General features: G+C 41.8%; 1 long non-coding RNA gene across 2 annotated transcripts; it reads right to left on the bottom strand.

Annotated features, from left to right (window-relative positions):
• Positions 1 to 526: 526 nt before the first annotated feature.
• On the bottom strand, positions 527 to 13,736 carry LOC136009241 (uncharacterized). 2 transcript variants are annotated; one of them, XR_010610425.1, is made up of 3 exons: positions 13,695 to 13,736; positions 1,329 to 1,497; positions 527 to 747 (listed from the first exon to the last, which is right to left on the bottom strand). It is a non-coding gene; the product is annotated as an uncharacterized LOC136009241 (long non-coding RNA). The 2 variants fall into 2 exon arrangements; XR_010610424.1 differs by lacking the exon at positions 13,695 to 13,736 and adding an exon at positions 9,836 to 9,904.
• Between the last annotated feature and the right edge of the window lie 1,097 nt (positions 13,737 to 14,833).

Raw genomic sequence — 14,833 nt, 5'->3', positions numbered from 1 at the left:
GCTGGCACATCTCCTCCTGCCACTGTCAGTGGGCAGGGAGCAACGGCTGCCAGTTTTGACCTTGCCCTCTGACAACAAATTTGGATTCCCGTCAGACTGGCACAGGCAGCATGGCCATGGTCACTTTGGTGCCAGTAGATGTCTGCCACCATGGGCAATGGCTGGGTTTGCCTTTCTCGCAGCCATCCTGGCTCCATTTTTTGCTGGCTTCTAAGCAGACTGAGGCCAGCCACTTCCATGCACCAAGAGTGGTGGCACTGCCATCTCCCACATGGAACACAGGGCTGCAGGGCCATGAACCTTAGCAGCCGCCACAATCTTTTAGGGCTGCTGTGGTTTCACCCCAGTTGGCAACTAAGTTCCACAGAGCTGCCCATGCACTTCCCCTCCCGGCAGAAGGAGGTTAACTGTAAGGTTAAAATTGAGAAAACTCATGTGTTGAGATGAACACAGTTTAATAAGTAAAGCAAAGGCCTTACATACAAGCAAAGCAAAACAAGGAATTCATTCACTACTTCCCCTTGGTAGGCAGGTGTTCAGCCATCTCCAGGAAAGCAGGACTCCATGAGATACAACAGTTATTTTGGAAGACAAATGCCATCACTCCAAATGCTGCCTTCTTCTTCTTCCCCCCAGATTTGTATGCTGAGCATGATGCCATATGGTATTGGATATCCCTCTGGTCAGTTGGGGTCAGCTGTCCGGCTGTGTTCTCTCCCAAGTTCTTGTGCACTCCCTGCCTGCTCACTGGTGGGGTGGGGTGAGGAACAGAAAAGGCCTTAACAAAGCATAAGCACTGTTCATCAGTAACAAAAATGTCCCTGTACTATCAACATTGTTTTCAGCACAAATCCAAAACATAACCTCACACTAGCTACTACGAAGAAAATTAACTCTATCCCAGCCAAAACCAGCATAAGGGCTTACAGGCTGTCACAGAAACTGGGGGCTCCAGTTAACTCCTCTGGCCTTTAGGTGTCAAGAGTTTAGGAAACATATTTAGGTAGGGCTGGAAATGTGGACTCTTTAGTAGCTACACTTAATGCAGCCCACCAACTGTAGCTACTTGCAAGCCTACTGTTCACCTAAATTGAGCCAAACTTGATCTCTTTCCATAGAATGTCTCAGGTTTAGTTATATGGTGCTTTCTAATGAAATACAGCTTTATTTAAAAAATGTCCACCCATCTCAGTCTTGGCCTACCCACTTCTGTGATGGTATTTCTGGCAGCGCTGAAGTTGTCTTTTGCTAATGTCTGAGTAAAATCCGAGCTATGAGACTGGGTGCCAGCTGTCCAGAAATGAGTTCCACAGCATAGGTTTCCTCACCTCTGGGCTAGCAGATGGTCAGAGAGAGGAAGGTCCTCTGCCTGAGTGTTGCACTGCCAGCTGCCCTCAGGAGTGGTATAAGCTGTTGAGGATTTTCTTTCCCAGGATGAGGAGCACAGGCCACTTCTCAGGGCTCAGGTTGCAGGTCCTTGAGGATGTCTGTTACTTCCTGGTGAGATGAATGAAAGTACTGAATTCAGGGAATATAAGTGGGCTGTTTGTTGATGGGTAGGAAGGAGCGGGTCATGTCACTTGAAAAGATCCTTGAATATGCATGATCTTTTTGGCAAAGTAGAAATGATCTTTTTGGCAAAGTAGAAGCGTCCCTTTGGTGGTTTATCTAGCATCCAACTTGGTTACATACATGGCTTGGACATCCAAGTCTGATGAAGCATTCTGTCTGAGTGTACAGCAAACTGGCACAGGATTCAATAGTTTCTTTACAGGCTAACAAGAAGCCTCTCTTGGTTTACTTTTACACAGCAACATTAATACTTTCCTTCCCACTCTCCTGGTTCTCTTGCCCATCACCTCTTCAGACCTGTCAGATGTTTCCAGTGATGAGATGTAAGGAAGACAAAGCTAATCCCAAATTTTCCTTATTGTTTTACTGCTATATACGAATTGATATCTTCCAAATGCCTGTAATCAAGTTGAAAATAGTAATCTGTACAGGTCTAACTTCTCTGTAATTCAGACAGATTGAATAAATCTGTCCAGACTGTTTTTGAACTGAAGCAGAGCTCTACAGGATTAATGCGGTGATACAACACAATTTTTCTTTCTGCTTCTTAGGAAAATGTTACACTGACATTTCTGCCACAGATAAATCTGCACAGGTGTTCTTCCTAATACAAATTTCATCAAAGCTCGGTACAAAAACATGCTGTCTCCGTGACATGATTTAAAAACAAAACAACAACAGCAACAAAAAAATGGTTTTGGAGGGTTTTTTTTTTAATAGAAAATAGTCCACACAGCAACATTATCCACTGTTCTTCCCCCTGTCAAACCCTCAAGCTGACACTTGAAAGATACAGCAGATGATAATGAGCCTGAATTTCCTCCCATTCTAACCAGTAGTGAGCCTGATGCTGACTTAGACTGTATGTCAGAAATAATTCTGCAAACTGTCGTTGCAGAGTAGTGGGCTCCTTAGAAGTTTGTGACTGGGGAGATGATGCAGTAAGGGCACTTCTGTGTCAAAACCCAATTATTGTTCTCAGAGAAAGGAACAGTTATTTTTTCTATAAGCTTAAAGACAGAGTTAATTTTTTGCTTCTTTCACCACCATGATTTGGAAAATATAAGTAAATTCTAAGGTCCCAGTGATTCAGAAAATGGCAGCTCTTTTATTATGGCAGAAATCTATACGATAGGCACTTGTTTCTCCTTTCCTCTTTATTCCTGTCACTTCTGCCATTGGAATCAGATACTCTCAAAATTGGAAACAGGTATCTGATCCAGAAGAGTGCATTTCCCATTAAATGCAATGAATCCTGATGCTGCTACCTGATGGGATATAAATGAACTGCAGAGAATGAAAAGAAAAAGGCCAGTTTGCAATGAAGGTGCAGCCTCTTAATATGTTTAACTGAAGATCCAGGTGGCTGGGGAAGAAAGGCCAATCAACTTCTATTACTGCAAGTGCCCAGTAAGCTTGAATACCTCCCAGTCTCACCTCATGAAGCATTAGGAATCTGGATCAGAATCAGTTCTTTACTGGAACTATCATGTTGACAGGGACTGATATATGTTTAGAAGAGAAAGTTTGGGGTGTTTTTCCTTTTGGGGAGCATTTCTGTCCTGTGCTATGGGCTTGACCCAGTTGCCACTGATAGAGGTAAAAGCCAGCCGTAGATGTGCTGAAGACACAGAAGAGGAGGTGTATTTGTGACAAGGAGAGATAGATGGGGTTGAATCTGGCCCCACGCGTGTGAAAACAGGCCACAGAAAATCTACTGCTTTAATTGCCTCCTAAAAGATTGCCACTGTCTAATTTGCTTATAGTTAAACACCATCATTTATGATGAACATGATGATTACCTTGAGCATTCAGCACCACTTGCTAAGCCCTTCCTAGTATTATTTTACTTAATTCTGTTCATAAGAGCAGCAACAATCTCCATCCCTCACAGCACCCCTTTAGTTGGAAAAATAAATAAACTAATAGCTGAACTAATTCCTGGGCAAACCTCTGTATTTCTTCCCATGTATATATTCTATATTGAGGTGCAGAGCTAAACCTCTGGCCATCACAGCAATTTACTGTTCTTAATGGCTGGAATATTTCACCTCCCTGTTAAATATCCCTTTGCCCTTTGTGAAGTTTGTTGCCTATTAAATTGCATGTCTAGCTTTGAAGCTTATGTTGCTGCACCCCTGCTGCTTGAGCTCCTTATCTCCATAGGATTTGCTGTAGCGCACACAGCCAGTGGATGAATTTGCACATATTTGCAGTGTGGAGGCTTGGCTTTTACTGCTTGCATGTAAATGAAAAAAAGAGAAAAAAAAAAAAAGTCATTTCCTTTTCGTGATCAGCAATTCATCATCACCAGAGCACTGGGAGGAAAATACTTATCAACTTCCCATTTTAGGTTATAACTTCAAAGAAAACCTTTGATTTGAATGCCAGACTCTGAATGCTGGGGAAAAGGGGATGGGGGGGGATGGGAGAGAAGAGAGAAGGGAAGGAAGTAGGAGGGATGGACTGGCACCTTGTGGTGGTGACAGCACCCACCATCACAGAAAGGAAAAATGCTTGTTAAGGTACCAGATCAGCCACTGGTTTCTCGTTTGCCTTGTTTATGCTTATTCAGGGATTAAAGGCATCACTGCATGAGCACATTTTCGAATCCATCCTTACAGTCAAAACTTACTCTGATTCTTGTGGACATGATCCCCTTTTAAGGTATGAAATACTCATGTAATAAGTAAATAAAAAAGCCTACATTTTCATAGACTTTTCGAAGATTGACTATGTTGTACCCTCTATCTTGCTTTTTTTTTTTTTTTACTTGGAGCACTTAAATTCAGCATCCATTCATGAAGGTATATATTTCTGACAAATTTTAATTAAAATCGTAGATACTCTGTGTCATAAACAGCACAGTTTATTGCTACATGTTTTTACAGTGAGGTAGAGAATTAAATTCCATGCAGAGCTTGTTTAAAGGCTCTAAATGCCTGCCTGAGCCCAGATCCATCTTTCAGGAACCTGCTTTTCTGCTTGTAATAGTGCAGCCCCCCTTGAGCTCCTTCTCTTCCTCCTTCTCTGCCTCTCATTCTCTCTCCCTCTTTAAAATTTTATTATTCCATAGCCAGCATACTCAAGGCTGTTTACAGAACTGATACCTCAGTACATTAGTACCACATTGATTATGGTTTTAAATAATCACAGGAAGCCGTGCGTAACTCCCACCCCTTGTCCTTTCTGCCATGTAAGCACATTCTTTTGAGCTGAATGAAAGGAGGATGTTCTATATAAAAGCTATTTCCAAGCCTTAAAATGTTCCATGTAGGTGCCTTTGAGGGCTTTCTTCAGCCTATTTTTGTGTCAGTCTCCTGAAACTGTCATATACCAAAAGCCATGTTATTCCTTCATTCAAGTCCATTGTACTACAGAAAATACTGCTTAATCCATTTCCTCTGATGAGGGGAAGCAGGGTGTTGATTTTTGAAATGTGCACACTATTCTCATATGTTAGGTTATTCAGTAAAAATTCCTATTAAAAAAACATTAATATACATGCGCTGGAAACACCTTTGCAGAAGTCTCCTAGGCTTTTAAAGAGAACACAGAGAGCCTGCCTCCAGTGAGCATTTTGTCATTCATTTCCGTCAGAGCACAGCTCAGTGCCAGATTACATTTTACCTCAGTGTTTATTTCTGCAGTAAGCAGATATGCCTAATAGGACATTGGCAGGAATTAAACTTTAAAACATGTCCTGTTCCAAACCCTAGGCTGCCTGTTTAGGGCCTTCACTCATTTCCGTACAATCCCATCTTTAGTGGAGCAGCACCTAATCCTTTCCTTTCTCAGCAGAATATTCTATTTGACAGGAGGACGTGATGGGTAATTAAGGGGCCTAGCCTCTGGTTGTATTGTCTGTAGCCCTTTATTTCCAGCCTGCTGCTGCTGCGCTCAGCAGAAGGAGAGACGCTCTGCTGGAGGGATGGTCTGCCCCAGAGATGCTCTGGGACTGGGGCTTGACGCCTTCCACCTGCGGCAGAAAGGCGAGAGCTCCCCCTGTGCTCTGAGTGCAAACTCTGTCCTCTGGAGAGGGTTTTTCCTGCTCCTCCCAAAACCCACACTGTAATTTTAATCAGGTAGCTCTGTCCATTTAAGGGTGACAACAAGTCATAGCTGGCATAAACAGGGCCTAGAAGTGTGTATCTGCAGTTCGCAAACAGGAAAAAAGGAAAGAAGAATTGATGTTTTGCTAGAGCCATTTGAAATTAGTGGGGTCATTAAAAGCTTTTATTGAAATAAATAAATTCATAAAATTGCCTAGAACTCAATAGCACAGGATGTCTAATCAATAGTAATTCATTTTCAGAATTGCTGTCTGTTACACAAGCCAGGAATTGCAAGAGGTAAATCATGACAAACACTGCACACACAGACAGGATCCATTATATCACAGCAGGGGTCACGCTGGAATCACTTCATCTGGTTTTAAGGTTTGAAAGCCCAGGATGCAGCGGATTTTCAAACAGGCCCATCTGTGTGATATTTCTGGCCACAGATCTCTGGTTTCCCCACCGACGGTGGTAACTAAATCTCTGTGATGTACTCCATACCATGGGCTGGATTATTTGCATTAGGAGTAATCTTCTGGTGACTCTGCAGGTGTCTGTAGCTGGCAGAATGAATTGCAAGGCTGTGCTTAAGCAACTTTGTTTTTGAACATTATTTCAGCTTGAAAATGATTAAAATGGGAAGCTGAAATTTAGAGATTTAACTTCTGCCTTAACTTCATAAGCAAAAGAGGAGAAGCTGGAGTGGGGCCACTGTTTTTCTGTTTTTTTGCTGAGCTTTCTGAATAACAAAAACAAAAATGAAAAGTAAAAAGCCAAACCCACCCCACTGTAGGCTTGCTACTGCCTGCTACTCATCTAACTGGAATTTTCTGACAGTAAATTCCAATTCATTTAAAGTTCTGGTTTTAATTCTGTCCGTAGATGATTGTGAGAAATTCACTTTTATAGTTTGGAGGCATTCCACCTGGAAAAAACTAGCTCTGGATAATGATGTTTCCATCTGTTAAAAAACAGGAGGGAGTGGAGGGGGCAGGGCAGGGAATAAATGATGGTCTATGTAGATTAAGGCCAACATTTTCAAAAACAGGAACTAAAGTTAGCCTTGCGTATTCATACTCGGACACAAATAAATATATAGTGCTTTGGGAAATTGTGCTAAGCCTCTGCTAGCTCTGTCTCGGTTTTTTTAACCTGACCCCATCATTTTGGGCCATAGTCAGCTGCCCAAATGTGGATGAGAGAGAAGCTCATGCTTATCCTTCTTTGTGACAGTGTTGACCCGTGTCCCAGGGAGCAGGGTCTGTGTTTGTCTCCCTGCAGAGGAGTGAAGTGCCAGTGCAGGCTAGAGCCCATGGATCTGTTCATAGATAAAGGTTAAATTCCACCACCTGCCATGATGTCCAGAGGACAGACTTTGACCTGTGAAGGAACCTGGCTGACAGAGTCCCCTGGGAGGCAGTCCTGAAAGGCAAAGGGCTACAGGAAGGCCGGACATTCTTCAAGAAGAAAATCTGAAAGGCACAGGAGCAGGTCGTCCCCATATAATGAAAGACAAGATGTCAGGAAAGGAGGCCAGCCTGACTGAACAGAGAGCTTTTGCTGGAACTTGGGAAAGAGAGTTTATGACCTTTGGAAGAAGGGGCAGCAACTCAGGAGGACTACAAGGATATCATGAGGTTATGCAGGGAGAAAATTCGAAGAGCCAAAGCTCAACTAAAACTTAATCTGGCTACAGCCATAAGAGGCAGTAAAAAATGTTTCTATAAATGCACAAGCAATGAAAAGAGGGCTAAGGAGAATATCCCTCCTTTACTGGATGGGGGGATAAACATAGTGACAAAGGGTGAAGAAAAGGCTGAGGTACTCAATGCCTTATTTGCTTCAATCTTTAATGGCCAGACCAGTTGTTCTGTGGGTACTCAGCCCCCTGAGTTGACAGAAAGGGATGGGGAAGAGAATGAAATCCCCATAATCCAAGCGAAAATGGTCAGTGACCTGATACACCACTTAGAAACACACAGTTCTATGGGGCTGGGTGGGAACCACCCAAGAGGACTGAGGGAGCTATACAAGTGCTCACTGTGCCACTTTAAATCATTTACCAGCAGTCCTGGCTGATAGGGGAGATTCCAGTTCACTGGAGGTTAGCAAATGTAATTCCATCTCCAACAAGGGTAGGAAGGAGGATCTGGGGAAACTACACATCAGCCTGACCTCAGTGCTGGGGAAGGTTATGGAGCAGATCAACTTGAGTGCATAGTATGTACAGAGCAATTGGGTTATCAGGCACAGCCAGCATGGGTTTCTGAAAGACAGATCCTGCTTGACTGACCTGATCTTCTTCTATGACAAGGGGACCTGCTTACTGGATGACGTCTGCGGGTGTTGTCTACCTAGATGTTGGTAAAGCTTTTGACACCATTTCCCACAGCATTCTCCTGGAGAAATTGGCTGCTCATGGCTTGGATGTGTTCTGTGTTCTTCTCTGTGTAAAAAACTGGCTGGGTAGCTGGGCCCAAAGAGTTGTGGCAAATGGAGGTAAATCCAGTTGATGGCCAGTCACAAGTGGAGTTCCCCAGAACTCAGTATTGTGGCCAGTTCTGTTTAATATCAATGATCTGTACGAGTTTTCAGACTCATGCCAAGTTGGGCAGGAGTGTTGATCTGCTCGAGGGTGGGAAGTCTCTACTGAGGGATCCGGACAGGCTGGATCAATGGGCTGTGGCCAGTGGTATGAGGTTCAGCAAGGCAAAATGCCGGGTCTTGCATATGGGTCACAACAACCCCATGCAATGCTGCAGGCTTGGGGAAGAGTGGCTGGAAAGCTGCTCAGTGGAAAAGGACCTGGGGGTGTTGATTGATGGAGCTGAATATGAGCCAGCTTGTGCCCAGGCAGCCAAAAAGGCCAACAGCATCCTGGCCTGTATCAGAAATACTGTGGCCAGCAGTAGCAGGGAAGTGATCGATCCCCTGTTCTTGGCACTGGTGAGGCTGCACCTCAAATCCTGCGTTCAGTTCTGAGCACCTTACTACAAGAAAGATATTGAGGTGCTGGATTGTGTTCAAAGGGCTGAAAGCTGGTGGAGAGTCTGGAGCACAAGTCTTATGAGCACAAGTGGCTGAGGAAACTGGGGTTGCTTAGCCTGGAGAAAAGGAGGCTGAGGAGAGACTTTATTACCCTCTACAACTACCTGAAAGGAGGCTGGCCTCTTCTCCTAAGTAACAAGTGACAGGACAAGAGGAAATAGCCTCTAATTGCACCAAGGGACATTTGGATTGGCTATTAGGAAAAAAAGTCTTCACTGAAAGGGTTTTCAAGCACTGGAACAGGCTTCCCAGGGAAGTCTTATAGACAACACCCCTGGAAGTATTTAAAAGATGTGTAGATGTGGCGCCTAGTCACATGGTTTAGTGGTGGACTTGGGAGTGCTAGGTTAACAGCTGGACTCGATGGTCTTAAAGGTCTTTTCCAACCTAAATGATTCTATGGTTTTGTGTTGAACTTCCATTTGGCCACATTTACTTTGCCAGCAGCTTCCACGGGAAAATTACAAACACACAAATTTCTACTTAGCGTTCTAATTGGTTGCAACACATTGCCTGGAGCTACAGTGAGTTTTGCAATGAGCATATGTAGCTGGTACTGAAAGACCAAAGTAATAGCAAGTCCAAGTCAAGCAAGACTTCTTAGTACAAAATTACACTCTGCTAATCCTACTGAAACAACCACTCTAAAATGTCAAGGGACATGGCTGTGCTTTCGAACCCTTGGGAACAGAGCACAGTTTATTTTAAAAAGTTACTTGTCTGCAACTTTGTTTCTTTGTTTCTTGTCTAAGAAAGGCATAACCCTCAGTCCTAAGTATCTGCTCCCTTTAAAAGTGGGATTTCGAGGGGCTGGTGTGAAGACTCTTGCATTTCTTTCAGTGGCAGATGAGACAAGTACTTATACCTCCTTGAAATATTTTTCTGTCCCTTTAAGACAGGCCTGAATTTGCCTCTTTTCCCTTTTTGGACCAATGCTGAATTATTCTTTGCACAGTTTCTTTTGCTATTATTTTCCTCTGTCTTCTGTTGTATTTACTGGCTCATGCTTTTCAGCTCTGAAGTATCACTAAACAAAAATACTTGCACCTGCTTAAGCCCATCTCTAATTTTCCCCAGGTAAATAGCTTCATGGATGACAGCAGGGCAGCAAAGATGAGATACATTCTCACTGAAGAGTGCACAGTGCGTGATATTACCTAGGCTGTAACTTTTGAGGAGATGGACTCGTTGACTGCAGTATCTTCTCCAGCAAAACTTCTACTAAACGAACTTTTCTGAAAGAGGATTAAGCTTAATGACTAAATCATAATGAAAATAATTCAACTTCCCATTAATATAGAGGAAGTGCAACCATACTCCAGAAACACTCATCAGATCAGAGTCACAACATGTAGGTATGCAGGCGTATTTATGTCCCAGCCTATGCCTGCCTACTGAGGAAAACTGCTTTAATTCAGGAAGGGTGATTAAAACTCCTCACAAATTTAAACAAACTTTCTCATCTCTGGCCTTTGCAGATGTGGAAACTAACACACAAGAGGAAATCCTGACCCACAGAAGCTCTTTTCATACACCACTATCACTTCTAGCTTGAAGGACAATAAATACGGCCTATTTTATGAGCCTGGGTTTGTAGTAACCTTGTGCTATTAAGCCAAGAGAATTAGACCTATTCGGGCATCCTCTGTATTTTCATGAAGCATATATGACTTGCAATTTGGTGGGCTTGCTGCTGCTTGCTTTTAGATGTACCAATTTGGCATGATCTGACAGTTTGACATTTTCTCATAACACCAGATTTCACAAAGAACTTGTAAGCACTTTCTGACCAAACGAGATTTGAAACTCAGATGCAGCAGTTTTCTACTGCAGGATAAGACTTGAAATGGGACTTTATTCAGCAATGCCTGGGCTGAAGCATGCATTTGTCTGTGAAAGGATGATCTGTTCTTGTACTCTAATCCTTCTCTCAAGGTTTGAGGCTGCTATAATGTTCTGTCAGACCAGGCAGTTATCACTTGAAGTATTCTTCCTGACTTTGGAGCTGTAAGGGATGGAAAAGAAACAGGTTTAACAAGACAGTGGTATGCAGCAATCAGAGGAGGATGTCAAGGAGAAAGGAAGAAAGGATGAAGAAAAAGAGGAGAAAAGAAGGAGAAAGGGAACTAGAGAGTCAGACATAGACATTACAAATACTGAAACCTGCTTTAGGCCATAAGGACATTAGGCAGAACAATGTCCCCTCAGCCCAAGATTCTGAAGAAAGAGTTTTGTGTCAGTCCTCCCTTAAAACTGTATACAATGGTGAGGACCTAACAGCACACGGGCTGTTATTTTACTCCACTGATTGTTCCTTCTGGTTACATCATACTATGATTTGTATTGATTTTGCAGATTGTCTATGCAATACAATCACTAAAGATATGTCACAAAACAGTTATATCTTTATGGTTTTGTATCATCATAGCATCGTTAGTTGTTGCCCAGAGATTTAGGTAGAAATCATTTATCATTATTCTGAGGCTTGCAGCAAATGCCAAACAGTCTATCGCAAGGACAAGATGTGTGAAATAGTTTCACTAGTCTACTTTCCATCAAAGAAAGAGGAAGGGATAGAGCCAAATAATAGAGCACTGTAGACAGATAGAGTAAATAAATCAAACCATTGTCTTTATTTGTACTGTAGATAGACTAACACCCTGGACATAAATACACCTGGACGAAATATGTATAGCCATATGAACTTTACAGTCTGAATCTACTTATTATAAGGGCTTCATTTGCTGGATTGCCATTAATATGATGGTTGCAGCAGGGTCAAACACTAGCTTATGTATACCAAGTGGTCTCAGGATATTTAGTGACTTATGTAGCTGACTGCTAGGGGAAGACGGGGTATTTTCCATTTGCAGAGAGGGAGTGAGTGAAATGGAGAGCTAGTAGCGCACAGAACAGCCAGTTCAATAATCTGAGGTGGAAGGGGACCTCCACATGATATATAAATCTCAACCTGGGGAACATTAAAAGAACCACTGTTTGTTACTTTGGAAGCACCAGGGCATTTTTGGTGATAATGAAGGCTGGACATAGACTGCAACAGAGTCGTTGCCACGTTGCTACAACACCCAGTATTAATGTAGCCACATTTTACTGGGTCCTGAAATTATTGTGAAATTTTTCACTGTGCTTGTAATTGGGTCATGATGATGAAAACAGTTCTTCATATGAAGGGTCATTATGGCTGGTATAAAATCAAATATTTAGTTATCTGTCTTCCATTATATACTGAAACATATGATATTTATGATCTAATGAAATATTCAGGCTTAATGCTGAGACACTTATATCTTAGCCTCAGAATTCAGCAAGCTCCTGAAAATGTACTTTGCATACACAAGATGTATATTTCATATAAAAAGATGCACACTGAAATATTAATAACATTTCCCTGAACTCTCTACATTGTATTCTGCAAAATATGACATATTTAAATGCACTCATTACATTGTGAGCTTTACCAGCTTCCACCAAAATGCGCTGTATCACTCAGCTTACTCAAACCGTCCATGGTCTGTCATTCTAATTTCAGCCCATTCCAGGTGTTCTGCACCTTCACCACTTGCCCAAACATGTATGCTGATCTCCAGGAAAAATCTGTAAGAAGCAGTGTTTGTCCTGTGCCTGTCTCTGAAAGCTGGTTTTTCCATTGTACGTGAACAAATTTGTCAAAAGTCCTTTTTCTTCTGACAATAATGCTTGCTGTTCAACTTACCTGACAAGCAATGAAGATTTTCCTTTTCTCCTCCCTTCAGTACACTAAAAAACCCCATTGTATTAGTTAACAATGAAAGCATATCAAACCAAGACAAAATGTTTAAATAGCTTTTAGCCACCACATTATGGCTAAATGACAATAATCCTCTTTCTAAATTATGCAAAAAATGTTCAGTTAACTCACTGAATGCAAAGAGAAGTGGGTCTTTTGTATTAAAAACACCATTGTAAGAAGTCCTTGTTTAAGTGAGAAAAAAGGGAAGTTCTGCATATCTAAAAGTCATTACAAAATTAAGTCATCCTTTATGGGAGAAAGATATAAAAATTATGCAGGAACCCTAGAATTCTATTGTATATTATCTGAACACACACTTTCTGTTTTAATTATGTCTTTGGCAATGTAGATTGAATGATAGATTTTCAATGAGTGTTAATTTTTCAGAGAAGTTCCTTTTTTTTTTATTTTTCCTCCTGCAACTGCTATCATTACATTGCAAATGCAGAAGTTGTTATTAAATCACTTAGAAAAATAGGTTTACTCTCTTTCCAAAACAATCTGGGACACTGTTTCAACATCAGTAAAATGTACTCACTTCAGTCGTTTCTCATTGCGTTAGTTGAGTCATAGACAATTACAGTTTTGTCCTGGTGTTTTCTGATTTGCCCACAAGACATTTGACCAAGATGTTCAGAAATGGTTATTGACCCTAGCTACTCATCAGGAGGCAATTTAATAGGATCTAATTTGGACACAGTCTAACCACCAGTTCTCTTTGTAACTTAGTTTAGTTGTCTAATTACCCAAACCTGCTGACCTTCCGGTACTACTCTTTCTTTTGCTCCATCTGCTTGGTTGTTTATAGAATGAAGCAAAAAGCCCTGTCTTTGTATTGGGTGCCTTAAAGTCTATGAGACTCTTTCAGAAGTGAAGGAGATATCTTGGTAAGCTGTTTGTGCAACAGTAACAAATAACTACCTCTAACTTGGCCTTATTTACAGTAATTTTTTTTTATTTTTAAAATATTACTAACAGGCTAAGACGAAAATCAGCAATAATCTGAAAGGTTGTTGTCGTGGTTTAAACCAATCCACACACAGGTCGTCCACTCACCCCCCCGCCCCGACCTTCCCCACTCCTGGAGGGATGGGGAGGAGAATCAGGAGAATGTAACTCCCATGGGTTGAGATAAGAACAACCCAGTAACTAAGGAATAACACAAATCACTGCTGCTACCGCCAATGATAGTATTGATAAGAGAAAATAACAAGAGAATACGATACCACCGCCAAACGAGTTCGACCCCCCCGAAGAGAGAGTGTGCTCTTCCGGGTAACTCCCAGTTACCTCCCTGGGCATGACGTGCTGTGGTATGGAATACCTCTTTGGCTAGTTTGGGTCAGGTGTCCTGTCTCTGCTTCCTCCCAGCCTCCCCTCATCCCCGGCAGAGCATGAGGCTCAGAAAGTCCTTGGCCAGAATAAACATTACTTAGCAACAATAAAAACCAATCGGTGTTATCAGCTCTCTGCCCAGGCTGGAAGTCAAAACACAGAGCTTGCACCAGTTACTAAGAAGGAGCAAAACGGCCCCTGGTAAACCCAGGACAGTTGTCAAGTAACCTGCAATGTCTCTCAGCAAAAGAGGCAAAGAGGAAGATAGATTTGGAATGACAACTGACTGCTAAGTGTTACAACTCCACCATATACAAGCCTCATTACACAGTAAGGGAAGCCAGATATATTGCATTGTATTACTTGTATATGGAACTATTTTTGCAAAGACATTTCATAATCAGGTACACAGTGGCTTGCAGAATACAATACACAAAATATGTGGTGGCTGTATAAATATTTCAGTATGTTCTGCTGCTTTTTATGTGAAGTGCACATTTTCATTAGGTAACATACATTTTTTTTGCAATGTACAGTGTATCGCTTTTGCCTCATGATTCTTCCACTATGTCGGTTTCCAGATTTTATAGTATCATACATATATTTCTGCACACAGTGTAAGAGCTTACGAGATATTGAGATCTTATGGAAACCAGATGTATTTTCTGATGGTTCCATATGGCTGTGTATAGGATCTTGATCTGCGGGCCTGCAATGGTTGTTGAGATGAAGTGTCAAGGTCAGGAATTATGCTAATTACAAGCCCTGAAGTTATGCCCTACTAAAACGAAATGAGCTTGAATGCTTTTTAGCATTTCCGCAATACTCCTAGCATTTTCATGAATCTAATCTGCCATCTTCGAAAAGATCAAGTGTGCTGATGACATCCATTGGTCACCTTTTAAAGAAATCCCTCCTAGATGGAGCCCATCCAGGGCTGTAAAACAGACCCTACTACACTTTTTATCTTTTTAATAGCGAATACACAATTAATAGATTCTACCTATTGGGAATTTTCAGATTTATATAT

This window comes from Lathamus discolor, chromosome 2, assembly GCF_037157495.1.
Source record: "Lathamus discolor isolate bLatDis1 chromosome 2, bLatDis1.hap1, whole genome shotgun sequence".
NCBI classification, from domain to species: Eukaryota; Metazoa; Chordata; class Aves; order Psittaciformes; family Psittacidae; genus Lathamus; species Lathamus discolor.
The sequence above is the reverse complement of the archived record's forward strand: the minus strand, read 5'-3'. Positions and strand labels throughout refer to the sequence as shown.